Raw genomic sequence first — 20,687 nt, 5'->3', positions numbered from 1 at the left:
ATTGGGTTCTGTGATGGTTCTGTGCTGGTTTTTAAACAATAATTTAGTTTTATGGTTTACAGTGTTGAGGTGCTTGTGATCTTCTGTGGTATTTGAGTCTAGGGACCCCTTAAATCTTCAACTTTTAACTTAAGGGTAATGACGAAGATTTCATCCCCATCTTAGTTCTATCAGCCTATACTCATCCCATCTCAGTTCTATCAGCCTATACTCATCCCCATCTTAGTTCTATCAGCCTATACTCATCCCCATCTTAGTTCTAACAGCCTATACTCACCCCATCTAAGTTCTATCAGCCTATACTCATCCCCATCTTAGTTCTATCAGCCTATACTCATCCCTACTCAGCTCTAGCAGCCTATACTCATCCCATCTCAGTTCTATCAGCCTATACTCATCCCCATCTTAGTTCTAACAGCCTATACTCATCCCATCTCAGTTCTATCAGCCTATACTCATCCCATCTCAGTTCTATCAGCCTATACTCATCCCTGTCTCAGTTCTATCAGCCTATACTCACCCCATCTCAGTTCTATCAGCCTATACTCATCCCCATCTCAGTTCTATCAGCCTATACTCATCCCCATCTTAGTTCTATCAGCCTATACTCATCCCCATCTCAGTTCTATCAGCCTATACTCATCCCATCGCAGTTCTATCAGCCTATACTCACCCCATCTCAGTTCTATCAGCCTATACTCACCCCATCTCAGTTCTATCAGCCTATACTCATCCCCATCTCAGTTCTATCAGCCTATACTCATCCCCATCTCAGTTCTAACAGCCTATACTCACCCCATCTCAGTTCTATCAGCCTATACTCATCCCCATCTCAGTTCTATCAGCCTATACTCATCCCCATCTTAGTTCTATCAGCCTATACTCATCCCATCTCAGTTCTATCAGCCTATACTCACCCCATCTCAGTTCTATCAGCCTATACTCACCCCATCTCAGTTCTATCAGCCTATACTCACCCCATCTCAGTTCTATCAGCCTATACTCACCCCATCTCAGTTCTATCAGCCTATACTCATCCCCATCTCAGTTCTATCAGCCTATACTCATCCCCATCTCAGTTCTATCAGCCTATACTCACCCCATCTCAGTTCTATCAGCCTATACTCCTCTCCTCTTCAGTTCTTAAATTGACACTTAAGTGTTCCTTTTTATAATCCTTTTATTTAACCTACAATACTTTATTTCGGATACTTTGTGTTACCTAACTCAGTTCTAACAGCCTATACTCACCCCATCTCAGTTCTATCAGCCTATACTCATCCCATCTCAGTTCTAACAGCCTATACTCACCCCATCTCAGTTCTATCAGCCTATACTCATCCCCATCTCAGTTCTATCAGCCTATACTCATCCCCATCTTAGTTCTATCAGCCTTTACTCATCCCTACTCAGTTCTATCAGCCTATACTCATCCCATCTCAGTTCTATCAGCCTATACTCATCCCCATCTTAGTTCTAACAGCCTATACTCACCCCATCTCAGTTCTATCAGCCTATACTCACCCCATCTTAGTTCTAACAGCCTATACTCACCCCATCCCATCTCAGTTCTATCAGCCTATACTCATCCCATCTCAGTTCTAACAGCCTATACTCATCCCCATCTTAGTTCTAACAGCCTATACTCACCCCATCTCAGTTCTATCAGCCTATACTCATCCCATCTCAGTTCTATCAGCCTATACTCATCCCATCTAAGTTCTATCAGCCTATACTCACCCCATCTTAGTTCTATCAGCCTATACTCATCCCCATCTCAGTTCTATCAGCCTATACTCATCCCCATCTCAGTTCTATCAGCCTATACTCACCCCATCTCAGTTCTATCAGCCTATACTCATCCCATCTAAGTTCTATCAGCCTATACTCATCCCATCTAAGTTCTATCAGCCTATACTCACCCCATCTTAGTTCTATCAGCCTATACTCATCCCCATCTCAGTTCTATCAGCCTATACTCATCCCCATCTCAGTTCTATCAGCCTATACTCACCCCATCTCAGTTCTATCAGCCTATACTCATCCCCATCTCAGTTCTATCAGCCTATACTCATCCCCATCTTAGTTCTATCAGCCTTTACTCATCCCTACTCAGTTCTATCAGCCTATACTCACCCCATCTCAGTTCTATCAGCCTATACTCATCCCATCTCAGTTCTAACAGCCTATACTCACCCCATCTCAGTTCTATCAGCCTATACTCATCCCCATCTCAGTTCTATCAGCCTATACTCATCCCCATCTTAGTTCTATCAGCCTTTACTCATCCCTACTCAGTTCTATCAGCCTATACTCATCCCATCTCAGTTCTATCAGCCTATACTCATCCCCATCTTAGTTCTAACAGCCTATACTCACCCCATCTCAGTTCTATCAGCCTATACTCACCCCATCTTAGTTCTAACAGCCTATACTCACCCCATCCCATCTCAGTTCTATCAGCCTATACTCATCCCATCTCAGTTCTAACAGCCTATACTCATCCCCATCTTAGTTCTATCAGCCTATACTCACCCCATCTCAGTTCTATCAGCCTATACTCATGCCATCTAAGTTCTATCAGCCTATACTCATCCCATCTCAGTTCTATCAGCCTATACTCACCCCATCTCAGTTCTATCAGCCTATACTCACCCAATCTCAGTTCTATCAGCCTATACTCATCCCCATCTTAGTTCTATCAGCCTTTACTCACCCCATCTCAGTTCTATCAGCCTATACTCACCCCATCTCAGTTCTATCAGCCTATACTCATCCCCATCTTAGTTCTATCAGCCTATACTCATCCCATCTCAGTTCTAACAGCCTATACTCATCCCCATCTCAGTTCTATCAGCCTATACTCATCCCCATCTCAGTTCTATCAGCCTATACTCATCCCCATCTTAGTTCTATCAGCCTTTACTCATCCCCATCTTAGTTCTATCAGCCTATACTCACCCCATCTCAGTTCTATCAGCCTATACTCACCCCATCTTAGTTCTATCAGCCTATACTCACCCCATCTCAGTTCTATCAGCCTATACTCACCCCATCTCAGTTCTATCAGCCTATACTCCTCTCCTCTTCAGTTCTTAAATTGACACTTAAGTGTTCCTTTTTATAATCCTTTTATTTAACCTACAATACTTTATTTCGGATACTTTGTGTTACCTAACTCAGTTCTAACAGCCTATACTCACCCCATCTCAGTTCTATCAGCCTATACTCATCCCATCTCAGTTCTAACAGCCTATACTCACCCCATCTCAGTTCTATCAGCCTATACTCATCCCCATCTCAGTTCTATCAGCCTATACTCATCCCCATCTTAGTTCTATCAGCCTTTACTCATCCCTACTCAGTTCTATCAGCCTATACTCATCCCATCTCAGTTCTATCAGCCTATACTCATCCCCATCTTAGTTCTAACAGCCTATACTCACCCCATCTCAGTTCTATCAGCCTATACTCACCCCATCTTAGTTCTAACAGCCTATACTCACCCCATCCCATCTCAGTTCTATCAGCCTATACTCATCCCATCTCAGTTCTAACAGCCTATACTCATCCCCATCTTAGTTCTAACAGCCTATACTCACCCCATCTCAGTTCTATCAGCCTATACTCATCCCATCTCAGTTCTATCAGCCTATACTCATCCCATCTAAGTTCTATCAGCCTATACTCACCCCATCTTAGTTCTATCAGCCTATACTCATCCCCATCTCAGTTCTATCAGCCTATACTCATCCCCATCTCAGTTCTATCAGCCTATACTCACCCCATCTCAGTTCTATCAGCCTATACTCATCCCATCTAAGTTCTATCAGCCTATACTCATCCCATCTAAGTTCTATCAGCCTATACTCATCCCCATCTCAGTTCTATCAGCCTATACTCACCCCATCTCAGTTCTATCAGCCTATACTCATCCCCATCTCAGTTCTATCAGCCTATACTCATCCCCATCTTAGTTCTATCAGCCTTTACTCATCCCTACTCAGTTCTATCAGCCTATACTCACCCCATCTCAGTTCTATCAGCCTATACTCATCCCATCTCAGTTCTAACAGCCTATACTCACCCCATCTCAGTTCTATCAGCCTATACTCATCCCCATCTCAGTTCTATCAGCCTATACTCATCCCCATCTTAGTTCTATCAGCCTTTACTCATCCCTACTCAGTTCTATCAGCCTATACTCATCCCATCTCAGTTCTATCAGCCTATACTCATCCCCATCTTAGTTCTAACAGCCTATACTCACCCCATCTCAGTTCTATCAGCCTATACTCACCCCATCTTAGTTCTAACAGCCTATACTCACCCCATCCCATCTCAGTTCTATCAGCCTATACTCATCCCATCTCAGTTCTAACAGCCTATACTCATCCCCATCTTAGTTCTAACAGCCTATACTCACCCCATCTCAGTTCTATCAGCCTATACTCATGCCATCTAAGTTCTATCAGCCTATACTCATCCCCATCTTAGTTCTATCAGCCTTTACTCACCCCATCTCAGTTCTATCAGCCTATACTCACCCCATCTCAGTTCTATCAGCCTATACTCATCCCCATCTTAGTTCTATCAGCCTATACTCATCCCATCTCAGTTCTAACAGCCTATACTCATCCCCATCTCAGTTCTATCAGCCTATACTCATCCCCATCTCAGTTCTATCAGCCTATACTCATCCCCATCTTAGTTCTATCAGCCTTTACTCATCCCCATCTTAGTTTTATCAGCCGATACTCACCCCATCTCAGTTCTATCAGCCTATACTCACCCCATCTTAGTTCTATCAGCCTATACTCACCCCATCTCAGTTCTATCAGCCTATACTCACCCCATCTCAGTTCTAACAGCCTATACTCACCCCATCTCAGTTCTATCAGCCTATACTCACCCCATCTCAGTTCTATCAGCCTATACTCACCCCATCTCAGTTCTATCAGCCTATACTCACCCCATCTCAGTTCTATCAGCCTATACTCACCCCATCTCAGTTCTATCAGCCTATACTCATCCCCATCTCAGTTCTATCAGCCTATACTCATCCCCATCTTAGTTCTATCAGCCTTTACTCATCCCTGTCTCAGTTCTATCAGCCTATACTCATCCCCATCTCAGTTCTATCAGCCTATACTCATCCCCATCTCAGTTCTATCAGCCTATACTCATCCCATCTCAGTTCTATCAGCCTATACTCCTCTCCTCTTCAGTTCTGAAATTGACACTTCAGTGTTCCTTTTTATAATCCTTTTATTTAACCTACAATACTTTATTTCGGATTCTTTGTGTTACCTAACTCAGTTGAGGTGAACTCTGTAACAATGACTAATTAGATTCCAATCATGGAGTCTACCCTAGTGTATTGCTGTGATGCAGCAGTGGATATACATCAGTACTTCGATTGTTATACCCTAATCTTGAAGTCATGCCAGCCCTAGTTAACCCTACCATTGTGGCCATCTGAGGAGTCTCAGCATCTGATCATTGATTGATGGCTGCTGTGTTGCAGTGCAGATCACCCATGTAGTCGGTGAGACTTATTGTACGCTTCACCCCCAGACCACTCAGTTGGTCATTAGCCAGCGCCCCCTATCTCTACCCTCATCATCATCCCCCATCCACTGCCAGACAAGACGAAGCACCTGTGTTGTGCCGTGCCGGAACTCTCTTGATCCGACTGCTATCCGAGGTGTGTAGCGTCTGCCTCTGTGTGTTTGGTAGGAGCAGACGTGTAGCATTGTTGTCAAAATCTTCATTGGCAAAGGATCAGATTTGTCAGTTTCCCCCCAACACGAATATTTGCCCAATTAGTTATAGCACCTGTTTGAAAGTTGAACCTTTTTGTCATTTGCTTTAGTTTTAGACGTCATTTCTTTATTTTAGGGGAAGCGATAGAAAGTTCATGTAAATATCAAAAGTAGCTATATAGAATCCTCTGGTTGTGGGTTCGAATCCCAGACTCACACAGATTCTTGGTTTGTCAGCACCATTCCAGTACTTGTGGGTGGAAGTCAGTGGTAATCATCTATGACCTGCTTCACTAAGGGTGTACTTCACACAGTAAGTGGTTGACTCGTCACACCGAAGAGTTCTGTTCCCTGCATATATACAGTGGAGCCCATTTCTGGTGATACTTGCTGTGGTGTTGCTGGAATATTGCTACAAGAGGCCTAAAACATGTTCACTCGCTACTATTCATAGTGAAATATAACCATAAACATTTGTATGCCTTCAGTTTAATATCGAGGCCAAGGTTTGACAACGGGGAAGTTCATGTGCATCACGGACTCTTATTACAGTGAATATGGTACTTCTGAGATCCGTTTGCACATCTAATGAACTCTTAAAAGAGTATGACAGTACACCATGTCCAATATTTTAAGCTCAGTCATGTAATGTGGTCTGAAATAATATTTCTCCACTATTCTACATCAAGCACTGAATGGACCTTGGAGGTGACAATTTATCATGACACAAACATTCTTGAACCAAGGGACTTATTTTATTTGAAGTCGAAACTACGTCAGGAGCTGATCCCCACAATAAGTGAACGAGCATGGTTTTTACGCCGCTTTTAGCAATATTCCAGCAATATCACAGCGGGGAATTCCAGAAATGGGCTTCACACATTGTACCCATGTCAGGAATCGAAAATGGGTTTTTGGCGTGACGAGCGAACGCTCTAACCACTAGTCTACCCGACCACCCTGATCCCCACAGAGAGATGCTGGTGGTGTCCAGATGATGGCCAGTACATGACCCCGGGGCACATGTGTTACATGCCACACCCACCTCTACCTCTCACCTTTACATCACACACAATCCAGCATGTAGTTTAGATGAAATGTTGTATTGACTGTTGCCACATGGGCTTCAATTACTGAACCACTAGAAGGCACCATTAAGTGATCTTAATGTTTCAATGAGGGAGCAGAGCCATTTAATAAATATAGAATATATATCCTGTTTTAAGATTCGAGCATGTGGTGGTTTTCCTTAATTGTTCTTGGAGACTTCCTGTTTCCTAAGTTTTTCAAGTGGACTGTTGTAGTTCCTGCTGGTGTCAGGACATTCCTTCCTGGCTAGACATGGTGCTTTTCCAGATTTACCTTGAGGATGTACTTTCACATTTGTTTTGGACAACTTCTTGTTAATGTAACAGGGTGTGGAGTCATCCCTCAGATTACCCTTCCTGGCTAGACATGTCGCTTTTTCAGATTTACCTTGAGGATGTACTTTCACATTTGTTTTGCAAAACTTCTTGTTAATGTAACAGGGTGTGGAGTCATCCCTCAGATTACCCTTCCTGGCTAGACATGGTGCTTTTTCAGATTTACCTTGATGATGTACTTTCACATTTGTTTTGGAAAACTTCTTGTTAATGTAACAGGGTGTGGAGTCATCCCTCAGATTACCCTTCCTGGCTAGACATGGTGCTTTTCCAGATTTACCTTGAGGATGTACTTTCACATTTGTTTTGGACAACTTCTTGTTAATGTAACAGGGTATGGAGTCATCCCTCAGATTACCCTTCCTGGCTAGACATGGTGCTTTTCCAGATTTACCTTGAGCATGTTGAGGATGTACTTTCACATTTGTTTTGGACAACTTCTTGTGAATGTAACAGGGTGTGGAGTCATCCCTCAGATTACCCTTCCTGGCTAGACATGGTGCTTTTCCAGATTTACCTTGAGGATGTACTTTCACATTTGATTTGGACAACTTCTTGTGAATGTAACAGGGTGTGGAGTCATCCCTCAGATTACCCTTCCTGGCTAGACATGGTGCTTTTCCAGATTTACCTTGATGATGTACTTTCACATTTGTTTTGGACAACTTCTTGTGAATGTAACAGGGTGTGGAGTCATCCCTCAGATTACCCTTTCTGGCTAGACATGGTGCTTTTCCAGATTTACCTTGAGGATGTACTTTCACATTTGTTTTGGACAACTTCTTGTTAATGTAACAGGGTGTGGAGTCATCCCTCAGATTACCCTTCCTGGCTAGACATGCTGCTTTTCCAGATTTACCTTGAGGATGTACTTTCACATTTGTTTTGGACAACTTCTTGTTAATGTAACAGGGTGTGGAGTCATCCCTCAGATTACCCTTCCTGGCTAGACATGGTGCTTTTCCAGATTTACCTTGAGGATGTACTTTCACATTTGTTTTGGACAACTTCTTGTTAATGTAACAGGGTGTGGAGTCATCCCTCAGATTACCCTTTCTGGCTAGACATGGTGCTTTTCCAGATTTACCTTGAGGATGTACTTTCACATTTGTTTTGGACAACTTCTTGTTAATGTAACAGGGTGTGGAGTCATCCCTCAGATTACCCTTCCTGGCTAGACATGCTGCTTTTCCAGATTTACCTTGAGGATGTACTTTCACATTTGTTTTGTAAAACTTCTTGTTAATGTAACAGGATGTGGAGTCATCCCTCAGATTACATCCTTACGTTGTCATCTTGTTGACGGGGTTAACCGTTTTGGTCATGTGGACAAGGTGTCTGACCTAGAACCGGAAGGTCTGTGATTTGAATCCGATCAAATTTGGGCAAAATAAGCTTCATCAGAAGATTTTTTAAATAAGTCACGACATACTTTAGGAATAGTTGGAATAAAGTTGGAATATGATATGTTACTGTTATTTGTATCATAATACAGGTTCAAAGGTTACCTTGTGTCACAGCGATGTGATGTGGTCTTTGGTCTGTGAAATGAAGATGAAGGATGTGAATCAGCACTCCTTGTAATTCCATCAGTATAAGCATGGGATAATGATATGGCAATTTGTACCAGTATCTTCAGTAAGCTCACACGTGGAGATTATGTTCTAATTGATCCGAACAATATATGCCCCACCTTGGCACTAAACATATTTCATTTTCCTGAAATTTACCCTTGTTTTGATATTATGTACATATTGTATGATATATTAATGTTTAATAGATTGACCTCTATGAGATCATTAAATGATATTCCAATTGAGTTCTCATCAGGACAGGAACATCTTAGATGCCTCGTATAAGGTTGTACTGCATCTTGCTCGGCAGAAAGTGCTTGGGGAATAGTTACCTAAATTGTGTTAATAAGATGGAGTCTCGTGCAGCTGATTATCTGGTTATTGTCCAGAGAAAGCTCTTGCCAAGCCAGTCTGCTTGTGTTAGACAGATGTTAGTACATTTTCCAGGGTGTTTTGGGATATTTAATCTTCACTTGAATTTAAATATGCCAGGCTTGTTACCACACTTCATGGTCAATAGATCTTATCCCTCAACACAGTGCAGGGACCCACCGGGATGGAGCATGCCTTGAGTTCCTGAAATAGAACCAGGTGGACTGATCTATGTCCTCAACTGGGGGACAGTTGGTCCCGTGGTTTGTGGTTCTCAACCCTCAATACAGTGCAGGGACCCACCGGGATGGAGCATGTCTTGAGTTCCTGAAATAGAACCAGGTGGACTGATCCATGTGGGGACACGGGTGGCCCAGTCGTATAAGGGCTGGATTCGCTGTGCAGAGTTGCGTCCCTTTGGCATGCCAGAAACCTATGATTGTGGGTTCGAATCCCGGTTCGCCCCAATTATGTTTCTAGGTTTGTCAGCACCATACCCGTGCTCGTGAGTTTCACCAAAGTGGTAAACGTCAGAGACCTGCATCACTTCGGGCTTTCCTCCCACATTAAGCTGACACACTGTGATATAACTGTTATACTGTTAAAGGGGCATTAAACCCAACTCACTCACTCACTCACGCATTGATCCATGTACTCAACTGGGGGACAGTTGGTCCCGTGGTTTGTGGTTCTCAACCCTCAATACAGTGCAGGGACCCACCAGGATGGAGCATGTCTTGAGTTCCTGAAATAGAACCAGGTGGGCTGATCCATGTACTCAACTGGGGGACAGTGGTTTGTGGTTCTACTGTGCAGACTAGTCTTGTTAAAAACTTATATACTGCACTTGTCCAGGTACTAGTATCTGTTCAAATGCCAGTGTTGCCATTCTTTCCTTTACTAGGATCTGGTACAGAACCAGGTAGGCTGATCAATATACTTATTGATAGTTGGCCAAGTCAGGTTTGAGGTTTTGACTGTACAGAGTCTGGGGCCTTGGTTGTGCCAGGATCTTATGGTCAGGGGTTTGAGTCCCAGATTTGACCCTTGGTTTCTTAGCAACAGACACATGCTTGTTGGTTTTCACCAAAGTGGTAAACAAAGTGGTTTCTTCCTAAGATCCGGGGTAGAAAAGGTCTTCAGCAACCCATGCTTGCCGTAAAAGACGACTGTGCTTGTTGTAAGAGGCGACGACCAGGATCGGGTGATCAGGCTCACTGACTTGGTTGATGCATGTCATCGTATCCCTATTGTGTGGATCGATGCTCATGATGTCAATCACTGGTTTCTCTGGTCCAGATTTGATTATTTACAGACTGCTGTCATATAGCTGGAATATTTCTGAGTGCGTCGTTGAACTAAACAAAAAAATAATCTTACATAAAACTGACGTGATAGGACTGACATGTTGTGTTTAACCCAACTCATACCATGATCATACACAACTTATTGTGGAACATACCTCTAGAGAACAAATAATATTCATTTCTCAGTGGAGAGTTGTGTCCCTTCAGTGTGACAGGATCTAACAGGTTCTCACTGAATATTATCTTTTGGGGCATATTGCATGAAAGCCATTAGTATCTCTTATCTCACCAGGAACTGGCAGCTAACTGAACGTATCATACTGTAAGGAAATGAGGGATTAAATTGCTGCTGTGTTGGATGATGTGTACTTAGATGGCCTTAATATAATGGCAGCATCTCTCGTGGACATGTTGGGTGAAGACCATCAATAACATCCTTGTCTGTCTGGGATCTGGCAATAAAGTGAAGCATATTGACCTGTAATGGAACAAGATACCCATTACTGCAGCCTATTGCTTCCCATGCCGCACCAGCCAGGGTTCGAAGGCAATGAATAGACTTGCACAAGTCTCTAAAGAAGTGCACAAGTCTCAATACTTGAAGGAAATGCTCAAGACTTGATCGAAATGTACAGGTCTAAATGGAAATGTACAGGCCTTGACTAGTATAAGGACTTCTTGTGTTAAACCAGGGCAATGTGGAGAGTCAGGACGCCAGAACAGCCTTGAAGCAAGTCTGGTCTAAGGACTACTTGTCTTAAAGTAGGGCAGTATAGCCAGTGCAGCCTTGAAGCAAGTCTAGTCTAAGGACTCCTTGTCTTAAAGCAGGGCGGTATAAAGAGTCAGGGAGCCAGTACTTCCTTGAAGCAAGTCTAGTCTAAGGACTACTTGTCTTAAAGCAGGGCGGTATAGAGAGTCAGGGAGCCAGTACAGCCTTGAAGCAAGTCTAGTCAAAGCACTGAACCAGGGCCAGTACAAAGCTGGGACATGCAACTACCAATACATGTGGTTGTTTATAGAATGAAATCTGTTAGCACTGCTACAAAGGTTACATTCCTGTGGAAACGAGCTGGAGGTTTCCTGAGAGTGATTGTGTTGTGTTTACACTGAGGGATATGTATAAAAGTAGGAAATTGACAAGGAAAGAAAGGCAACAAGGGAAGGAAATTTGATCCAATGTTGAAATGGCTTGATAAGTAATGAGATGTGCAGAGACTTCTAGTTGTTCAGCTTGAGGAAACTGGCCAGCCTCGCCTAGATTGAATCTTTAAAGCGGGAGCATTACCTCTACCCTAAATAAATCATTTAAACTTTGAAGATGTTTGCCCTGTTGTCTTATGCACCACAATTTGCTGTGCAGAGTTGGATCCCTTTGGATGCCAGGATCCTATGTTAGTGGGATCAAATCCCAGATGAGCACTGAAAATAATAGGGGGTGGAAGGGTTCCTTGGATCCTTGGCTGTATTTGAATCTTGGGGCCCCCGAAATGAAGGAGACACCATTGCCTTTCCATGGTCCTTGAGGTTGTCTGCTGTGGCAGTCGACTCCTGTAAGGGAGACCTCAGGATTGTCACCTTGACTCATCCTAATTTCAAACACTGCCAAAATATTAAACATCTTGTGTTTATTTCCTCTTTGACACTGTACTTTTGACTGCGACTTTACCGGCTTATGACTGAGGCTGTAAATGATTAAGTCTGCACCAGACAAACTGTTGATTGATTTTGTGATTACCATCCAATGCCCGGGAGAGGATGACACACTGTCAAGCAAGCCACCAGTCCTAACCATTCAATCCATTTAGTCGCTTCGTAAGACAAGCATAGGTGGTGTTCCCACTGACTTTTTAAACTGCCAATCCCAATGAACTAGCAACTATACCAGTTCCTCCAAATTTTGTCAGTCCTAACTTTGAACAAATAAATAAACATAGGAAAATTGCCTGGTTTAAATTCTTTCAACATCATGTTCAATGCAGTGTAAGTTCATGGCGGACAAATTCAATGACTTTATCTCTGAAGTAACTTAAATGTACACGTCATTCACACAAAGTTCAATCATAATGTTCTCCCTTTTTTTCAGTATTTCACTTTGGTTCAAGACTACAAATAAATATTTATCCTCGAAGCAAAGCGAAACAGTATTTCCTGATCTAAAAATAGACAACAGGAAACCCTGATGATAACAGACAAGCTGATTTTGTTCGAAATATATACTGTATTGATTAATCGTCAATGTTTTTGTCAACAGCAATGATTTATAAGGTGCTTTATTTGCCGGTCCACAGGGGCTGGCAGCCACATGAATTACCAGTCCATTCCTAATTTTACTGGTAATAAACTGGTAATTACCATTAAATGTGAATGCTGATAGGTTGCTAGGGACCTAGTCAGGTTGCTTGGGATGTATTCTGACCCGGAATTCCCCACAGGGGTAGATTTTTTATTTACAATTTTTTTCATGTAGATGATAAATGGCAGTGTTCGAAATTAAGAGGGTCCCGGATTGCTTGAGGTCTGTGATATTTGAATCTGGGGTTACCAAGCAACCTGTGGGTGAGTGTGGTCTGGTGCTAGGTTCTAGCCCAGCAGGTATTGATACGGGAACAGTTGAGTGTCTGGCCCGGTGTAGCCTGGGTCATTACCACATCCACCGTCCCTGATTAAATGGAATCCACACTCACGGGCTAATCTAGACTTACAGAAGTATCCAAGGAATGAAGTATTTGATACGATATTATTAGCTATATCTAGAAGAAAACAATCATACATTGTTCCTGTTGAACATTGTTGTCTCTATGTGATATTGGCCAATTAGTCTGTCATACAGACCCTGAAACAAATATATCCAAAATAGCCCATGCAAGTCTATAATGTTTGGCAAGTCTAGATTACTGCGGTATCAGGAAATAATGTCTCTGGGCTCCTTTTTATTATATTTTATTTATAATTTAACAATTGTTTTTTCTGTAAAATATGTTCATTTCAGAGACTAGATGTTAGTCTATTGTCCAATCTGACTTGCTGATTATCATGATACAATGATTATATAAGGAATGTTCCTTCCCTACAGACTTGCAGCAAGGCTAGGGCTACTCAGGGCCTACTCTGTAGACACCTACAATTACCTTGTATCTATTTTCCATGTGACATACAACACCAGAAATAAATATGGAAGCATTTTCTTTGCATGCCTGGGTGACAATGTAACCACCTTCACTCCACTGTAGGTAGTCTGTCTTACAGACCCTGATACAAATATATCAAATACAGCCCATGCAAGTCTTTAATGTTTGGCAAGTCTAGATTACTGCAGTATCTGAAAATGAAGAGAGTCTCTGGGTTCCTTTTTGTTATATTTTTATAAAGATCAAACTTTTTTTCTATACGATATGTTCATTTTAGAGACTAGATGCTGGTCTACACTTTTGGAATAGTTTAGGAATAGCACAGAGGGGGGTTCATTTGCTTTCAGAACATTTGTGTGGCTTCCAATTGTTTGGTCACTTTGGTGGTTCTCATGAACCTTTGATTACTTTCATATATTAAACTGCCTGCAATAGGAAGTATACACGCATGTTTGATGGTTGCTAAATAAAACAACAAGAAATGGTTATTCGATGCTGATGTATTTGATACGGGTATCATAGGCGATATTACATGACCCATGAAGATCCGGAGTAGAATAGGTCTTCAGCAACCCATCCTTGCCGTAAAAGGCGAGTATGCTTGTCGTAAAAGGCGACTAACAAGATCGGGTGGCCTGGCTCGCTGACTTGGTTGATGCGTGTCATTGTATCCAAATTGCGTGGATCATTGCTTATGATGTCAATCACTGGATTGTCTGGTCCAGACAGAACGCCGACATATTGCTGGAATATGTCTGAGTGTGACGTTAAACAACAAACAAACTTACAAAATCATTTCAGTGAGTGTCTCACAGCAGGTCTGCCTAGTAACGTTTTGTAATTTTTGGGTCAAATTTAATTTTCAAGTGTATATTCTTCCTTTTGCCTGGCAGTTTACTGTGACTGGTTGTTGTGGGGGCAGTGGACATGCTGGCCTCCCTGGCAGGCTGTGACCTATGTGATCTATGTGGTGGCAATTGTCCCTCACTGTCAGCCTGATTTATATGAACTGTGGGATCAAGTAGACACAGTAACCGCACTAATATTGGCACAAGGGTGTAGTGTCATCTTACATCCTACTTGGCCCAGTTGCTGTATAATGGGAGAGTCCTGAGCAGCCTCCTCGTCAGTCAGCAGAGCAGTCGGTGGCTTCAGCCACTGTCCAAACTCACCTCAGCAGTGTTTCAGACAGTCCTGCACCATGACCGTGGAATATATTTATTTTATGAAAAAATAATAATCTAGAAACCCATACAAAAGCAAGTCTAGCCAGCTCAAGCTAGCTCTATTCCACAAAATATTCTATTCTGAAATCAGCATCGGGAAATATTTTTTTTTTTTATTCAAGAAGGATATTGTGTAATATAAGATTTCAGAGACTAAATGTTAGTCTATGCTTCAGAATGCCAGGGCATTTGGATCCATGGCCCAGTAATGTCTACTTATCAATTCATATTGATAGTGATAGTTCTCAGATCGATCTTTAATTGATTATAATCTTATTGATTTGTGTCAAGAAGCATGTGAGGTTTGACGTCTGCTCCTACCAAGGTGACTTTACACCTATGCAAGGACACAACCCAGTTGCTGAGTTAGTGAGTGAGTTTGGTTTAGCACCGTGTTGAAAATCCTGAGCAGCATCTCACTTTTATCTCGGTATATCATCCCGATGTTGGAGGAAGCCCAACGTGATTCTTGTCATCAGCGTTTGCCACATTCGCCAACTGGTAGTGCTCGGTGCATTTGTGTCAATCATCTGTACAGGATACGTTTTGTTCAGTCAAATATCAATGTGACAATTATGAAGACTGGATGATTGTATGATGAGGCCCCCACTACATATGACTTGCGAGTGTAATAACTATGGCTGATACTGTAGTTTCTCCATCAAGTAGTGCTTGCCGTAAGAGGCGACTAACGGGATCGGGTGGTCAGGCTTGGTGACTTGGTTGATGCATGTCATCGTGTCCCAATTGTGTGGATAGATGCTCATGATGTCAATCACTGGATTGTCTGGTCCAGACTCGATTATTTACAGACCGCCGTCATATAGCTGGAAAGATTGCTGAGTGCGGAGATAAACAACAATCACTGGATTGTCTGATCCAGACTCGATTATTTACAGACCGCCGTTATATAGCTGGAATATTGCTGAGTGCGGCGTTAAACAACAAACCAAACCAAACCAAATCCATCAAGTAGCTGATCTGTAGTTTCTCGATCATATATATTTTTAGATTATCACATTATTTCCCATTTATGTCACTATATATTTCATATATGAACATAACTGATAATGTTGATCATAAGATTCTTATCAGGCAATGAACATTGTAAATGTTCTTATCACTGCAGGAGGCAATATTACACCTACCTATTATATAAGTAGGGGCAGTCGGGTAGCCTAGTGGTTAAAGCGTTCGCTCGTCACGCCAAAGACCCGGGTTCGATTCCCGACATGGGTACAATGTGTGAAGCCCATTTCTGGTGTCCCCCGCTGTGATATTGCTGGAATATTGCTAAAAGCGGCGAAAAACCATACTCACTCACTCACAATTATATAAGTAAACATATCGTGGCCAGACAAACCAGTGGATGACATGAGCCATGACTCCCACGTTGGTGCCAGGGTTTGAAGACATGCAGTCAATCTAGTGATGTCCCATCATTGTCAAGGGGACCTGGTCGTAACCCTAATAAGTAATATTATAGGCATAGGTGGTCACTAGATTCTGATACCATAGGAGAACACCTCAAGGAACCCAGGACCTCTCTTAGTTTCACTGCACTGCATATGGTCAGATGTGGTGTACTCCATCAAGTTCAGATTTATATGTTGGCATATGGTCAACAGCGATGGAAACTTACAGTTTTAGTCCACTGCACTGCATATGGTCAGATGTGGTGTACTTCATCAAGTTCAGATTTATATGTTGGCATATGGTCAACAGCGATGGAAACTAACAGTTTTAGTCCACTGCACTGCATATGGTCAGATGTGGTGTACTTCATCAAGTTCAGATTTATATGTTGGCATATGGTCAACAGTGATGGAAACTAACAGTTTTAGTCCACTAGTCCTTATAATGATAACATATAGCAAAACCCTTAAAAATGGCAAATTTCTACTAGTCGTTATGATACTTAACTATTGGGCAGTTTGGCTAAAGACTACAGGACTAGTGCCAATTTCTAACGCTGGTCAAATTTTGTATATGTCTGTTATAGTTGTGTGTTAAAGATATGGTATATGTCATGGCTCAATGTCAGAAGTCACCAGATATGGTATAAGACAGATATCTCATACTGCCTCTGTACTGTTTGTTTCCTCTGTGTCGCTGTTCTGTCTGCCTTTAATCTGGAACAGCTTCTTCTCTGTAGGAGACACTTTTATGAGATTTTAATTCCACAAACAGAATTAAGAGAAGCAATAAAGTGTGGCAAAGTTGGCTTTAATTTGAGCCAGGAGGAAAGGCTTTTATCCACTTTACTTGATTAAAAGCAGATCTCGTTCATCGAAGACATCTTTGGGATGCCTTTATTGTTTCCAACTCTGTGTCACACATGGCATGCTCAGGTAGGAATACTCAAAAATGGTACATCGGCAATGTTGCCAGCATCACACCAACACTTGTATTTCGGTTATATGAAGTTGTCTATTCTTAACGTGGGAGGAGAGCCGATGTGATGCAGGCCTTAAGACATTTACCACTTTGGAGAAATTCATGAGCACTGTATGGTGCTGACAATCTACAGACATGGTCAGAGTCAATCTGAGATTCGAATGCGTGATGAGAAACAGATGCTAGAGCTGAGAAGGGGTGAGAATGGGATGCTAGAGTTGAGAAGGGGGTGAGAATGGGATGCTAGAGCTGGGAAGGGGGTGAGAATGGGATGCTAGAGCTGGGAAGGGGGTGAGAATGGGATGCTAGAGCTGAGAAAGTGGTGAGAATGGGATACTAGAGCTGAGAAGGGGTCGAGAATGGGATGCTAGAGCTGGGAAGGGGGTGAGAATGGGATGCTAGAGCTGGGAAGGGGGTGAGAATGGGATGCTAGAGCTGGGAAGGGGGTGAGAATGGGATGCTAGAGCTGGGAAAGGGGTGAGAATGGGATACTAGAGCTGAGAAGGGGTTGAGAATGGGATGCTAGAGTTGAGAAGGGGGTGAGAATGGGATGCTAGAGCTGGGAAGGGGGTCAGAATGGGATGCTAGAGCTGAGAAGGGGTGAGAATGGGATGCTAGAGCTGGGAAGGGGGTGAGAATGGGATGCTAGAGCTGGGAAGGGGGTGAGAATGGGATGCTAGAGCTGAAAGGGTAATGAGAATGGGATGCTAGAGCTGGGAAAGTGGTGAGAATGGGATGCTAGAGCTGAAAGGGTAATGAGATTGGGATGCTAGAGCTGAGAAGGGGGTGAGAATGGGATGCTAGAGCTGGGAAAGGGGTGAGAATGGGATGCTAGAGCTGAGAAAGCGGTGAGATTGGGATACTAGAGCTGAGAAAGCGGTGAGATTGGGATACTAGAGCTGAGAAAGCGGTGAGATTGGGATACTAGAGCTGAGAAAGCGGTGAGAATGGGATACTAGAGCTGAGAAAGCGGTGAGAATGGGATACTAGAGCTGAGAAGGGGGTGAGAATGGGATGCTAGAGCTGGGAAGGGGGTGAGAATGGGATGCTAGAGCTGAGAAAGTGGTGAGAATGGGATACTAGAGCTGAGAAGGGGTCGAGAATGGGATGCTAGAGCTGGGAAGGGGGTGAGAATGGGATGCTAGAGCTGGGAAGGGGGTGAGAATGGGATGCTAGAGCTGAGAAGGTAATGAGAATGGGATGCTAGAGCTGGGAAAGGGGTGAGAATGGGATGCTAGAGCTGGGAAAGGGGTGAGAATGGGATACTAGAGCTGAGAAGGGGTTGAGAATGGGATGCTAGAGTTGAGAAGGGGGTGAGAATGGGATGCTAGAGCTGGGAAGGGGGTCAGAATGGGATGCTAGAGCTGAGAAGGGGTGAGAATGGGATGCTAGAGCTGGGAAGGGGGTGAGAATGGGATGCTAGAGCTGGGAAGGGGGTGAGAATGGGATGCTAGAGCTGAAAGGGTAATGAGAATGGGATGCTAGAGCTGGGAAAGTGGTGAGAATGGGATGCTAGAGCTGAAAGGGTAATGAGATTGGGATGCTAGAGCTGAGAAGGGGGTGAGAATGGGATGCTAGAGCTGGGAAAGGGGTGAGAATGGGATGCTAGAGCTGAGAAAGCGGTGAGATTGGGATACTAGAGCTGAGAAAGCGGTGAGATTGGGATACTAGAGCTGAGAAAGCGGTGAGATTGGGATACTAGAGCTGAGAAAGCGGTGAGAATGGGATACTAGAGCTGAGAAAGCGGTGAGAATGGGATACTAGAGCTGAGAAGGGGGTGAGAATGGGATGCTAGAGCTGAGAAGGGGGTGAGAATGGGATGCTAGAGCTGAGAAGGGGGTGAGAATGGGATGCTAGAGCTGAGAAGGGGGTGAGAATGGGATGCTAGAGCTGAGAAAGCGGTGAGAATGGGATGCTAGAGCTGAGAAGGGGTGAGAATGGGATGCTAGAGCTGGGAAAGGGGTGAGAATGGGATGCTAGAGCTGAGAAAGTGGTGAGAATGGGATACTAGAGCTGAGAAGGGGTGAGAATGGGATGCTAGAGCTGAGAAGGGGTGAGAATGGGATGCTAGAGGTGGGAAGGGGGTGAGAATGGGATGCTACAGCTGAGAAGGGGTGAGAATGTCTGTGGTTATTGAATGTTTCATGAACTATGGGTTGTGGCGTTTGTGAAAGAGACGGTGTATGACTGAGTGCCTCAATGCTGTGCCTGTCACTGAGAGATGCTTACAGTCTAGACCTCCAGATGTAATGTTACACTAAGTAGCTGGAGATCTGTTGTCACATGGGCGAGCAGGGAGGATGTGCTCCATACAGTTGGAAACACGCCCACACCTCCCTCCGCATCCCTCAACTGTCAGCACCACATGTTTCCATACTCAGTGCCATTGGTTTTTGTTGCCTTCCCATGTCTGATGTAGACGAGGATTTGAAGGTTTTAGTCTTCTTTGTTTCTAATGCAGAAATGCGGTGTTATAGAGAATAAGCATGAAAGTCAAGGAGACCTTGTCATATCCCTCATGTTGAATGTTGGAGACTGAGTGGGTCCTTAGCTTCAAATACTACAGGAGCAAAGCACAAGTAAAGGAACCAATGACCCTCTGAATTTTATACACTTTGTGCCATTATCATGGTGGTGTTTGTTGTTTCATGCCACACTCAGCAATGTTCCAGCGGCGCCCAGAAAGTAATCGTATGTGGACCAGACAATCATGTGATTGGTATTGAGAGAAACTAACCACGCCTTTGGGGCATGATGACATCCAAGTCACTGACCCAGTCCATTAAGTCACCTGGTGTCTGCTCCATAGCTGTTAGGGGGTGCTGGGATAGCCTAGTGGTTAAGGCATTAGCTTGTCCTGCTGAAGGCCCAAGTTCGATTCCTAAAATGGGAACACACTGTGTGAAGCCCATTTCTAGTGTCCTCCACCGTGATATTGCTCACTCACTCACTCACTCACTCACTCACTCATTCATTCACTCACTCACTCACTCACTCACTCACTCACTCACTCACTCACTCACATTTCACAACTGAGTTTGTTGTTGAGGTGGTTTGTGTTTGGTCAGACTGTGTGTTATTTGCTGCAGTACCAATGCAGGGGTGCTTCACGTAGTTGTACAAAGATCGGCTGATGGTGGGTTCAAGTCTCAAATACAACCTGATTATGATCCTTGATAACACAAAAGTAGGGGTGCAGGGGACCCCAATAATTAATTGTAAGATACCCTGCAGGCAATATAGAGATCCGGTAAAGTAATGAAATGGTGTAGTGTACTGTACGTTTAGATAATTACTTAGGGCCTGGAATGAATAAATGATCATGTGGTCAGTGGTCATGATTGATGGATGAAATAACAGACACCCATAACTGCTCTTGATGCGCTGTAGGTACAATAAATATTATTCTGCTTCCATTTGTGTGTTGGGTAAAAGCCTGGTCCTAACCCTCATTGCTTGTCACCCAAATTAGGCTGACACTCCATGATGTGATG

The 20,687-nt window shown here is 43.4% G+C and overlaps 1 protein-coding gene across 24 annotated transcripts in view; it reads left to right on the top strand.

The window, feature by feature from the left end:
* LOC124119718 (dedicator of cytokinesis protein 9-like) overlaps positions 1–20,687 on the top strand; it is a 190,253-nt gene that overhangs the window by 48,425 nt on the left and 121,141 nt on the right. The window lies entirely within an intron of this gene.

Source organism: Haliotis rufescens, unplaced genomic scaffold (genome assembly GCF_023055435.1).
Source record: "Haliotis rufescens isolate VD_foot unplaced genomic scaffold, xgHalRufe1.0.p SCAF_9, whole genome shotgun sequence".
Classification (NCBI taxonomy): Eukaryota; Metazoa; Mollusca; class Gastropoda; order Lepetellida; family Haliotidae; genus Haliotis; species Haliotis rufescens.
This window is presented reverse-complemented; position numbering and strand designations above follow the sequence as displayed.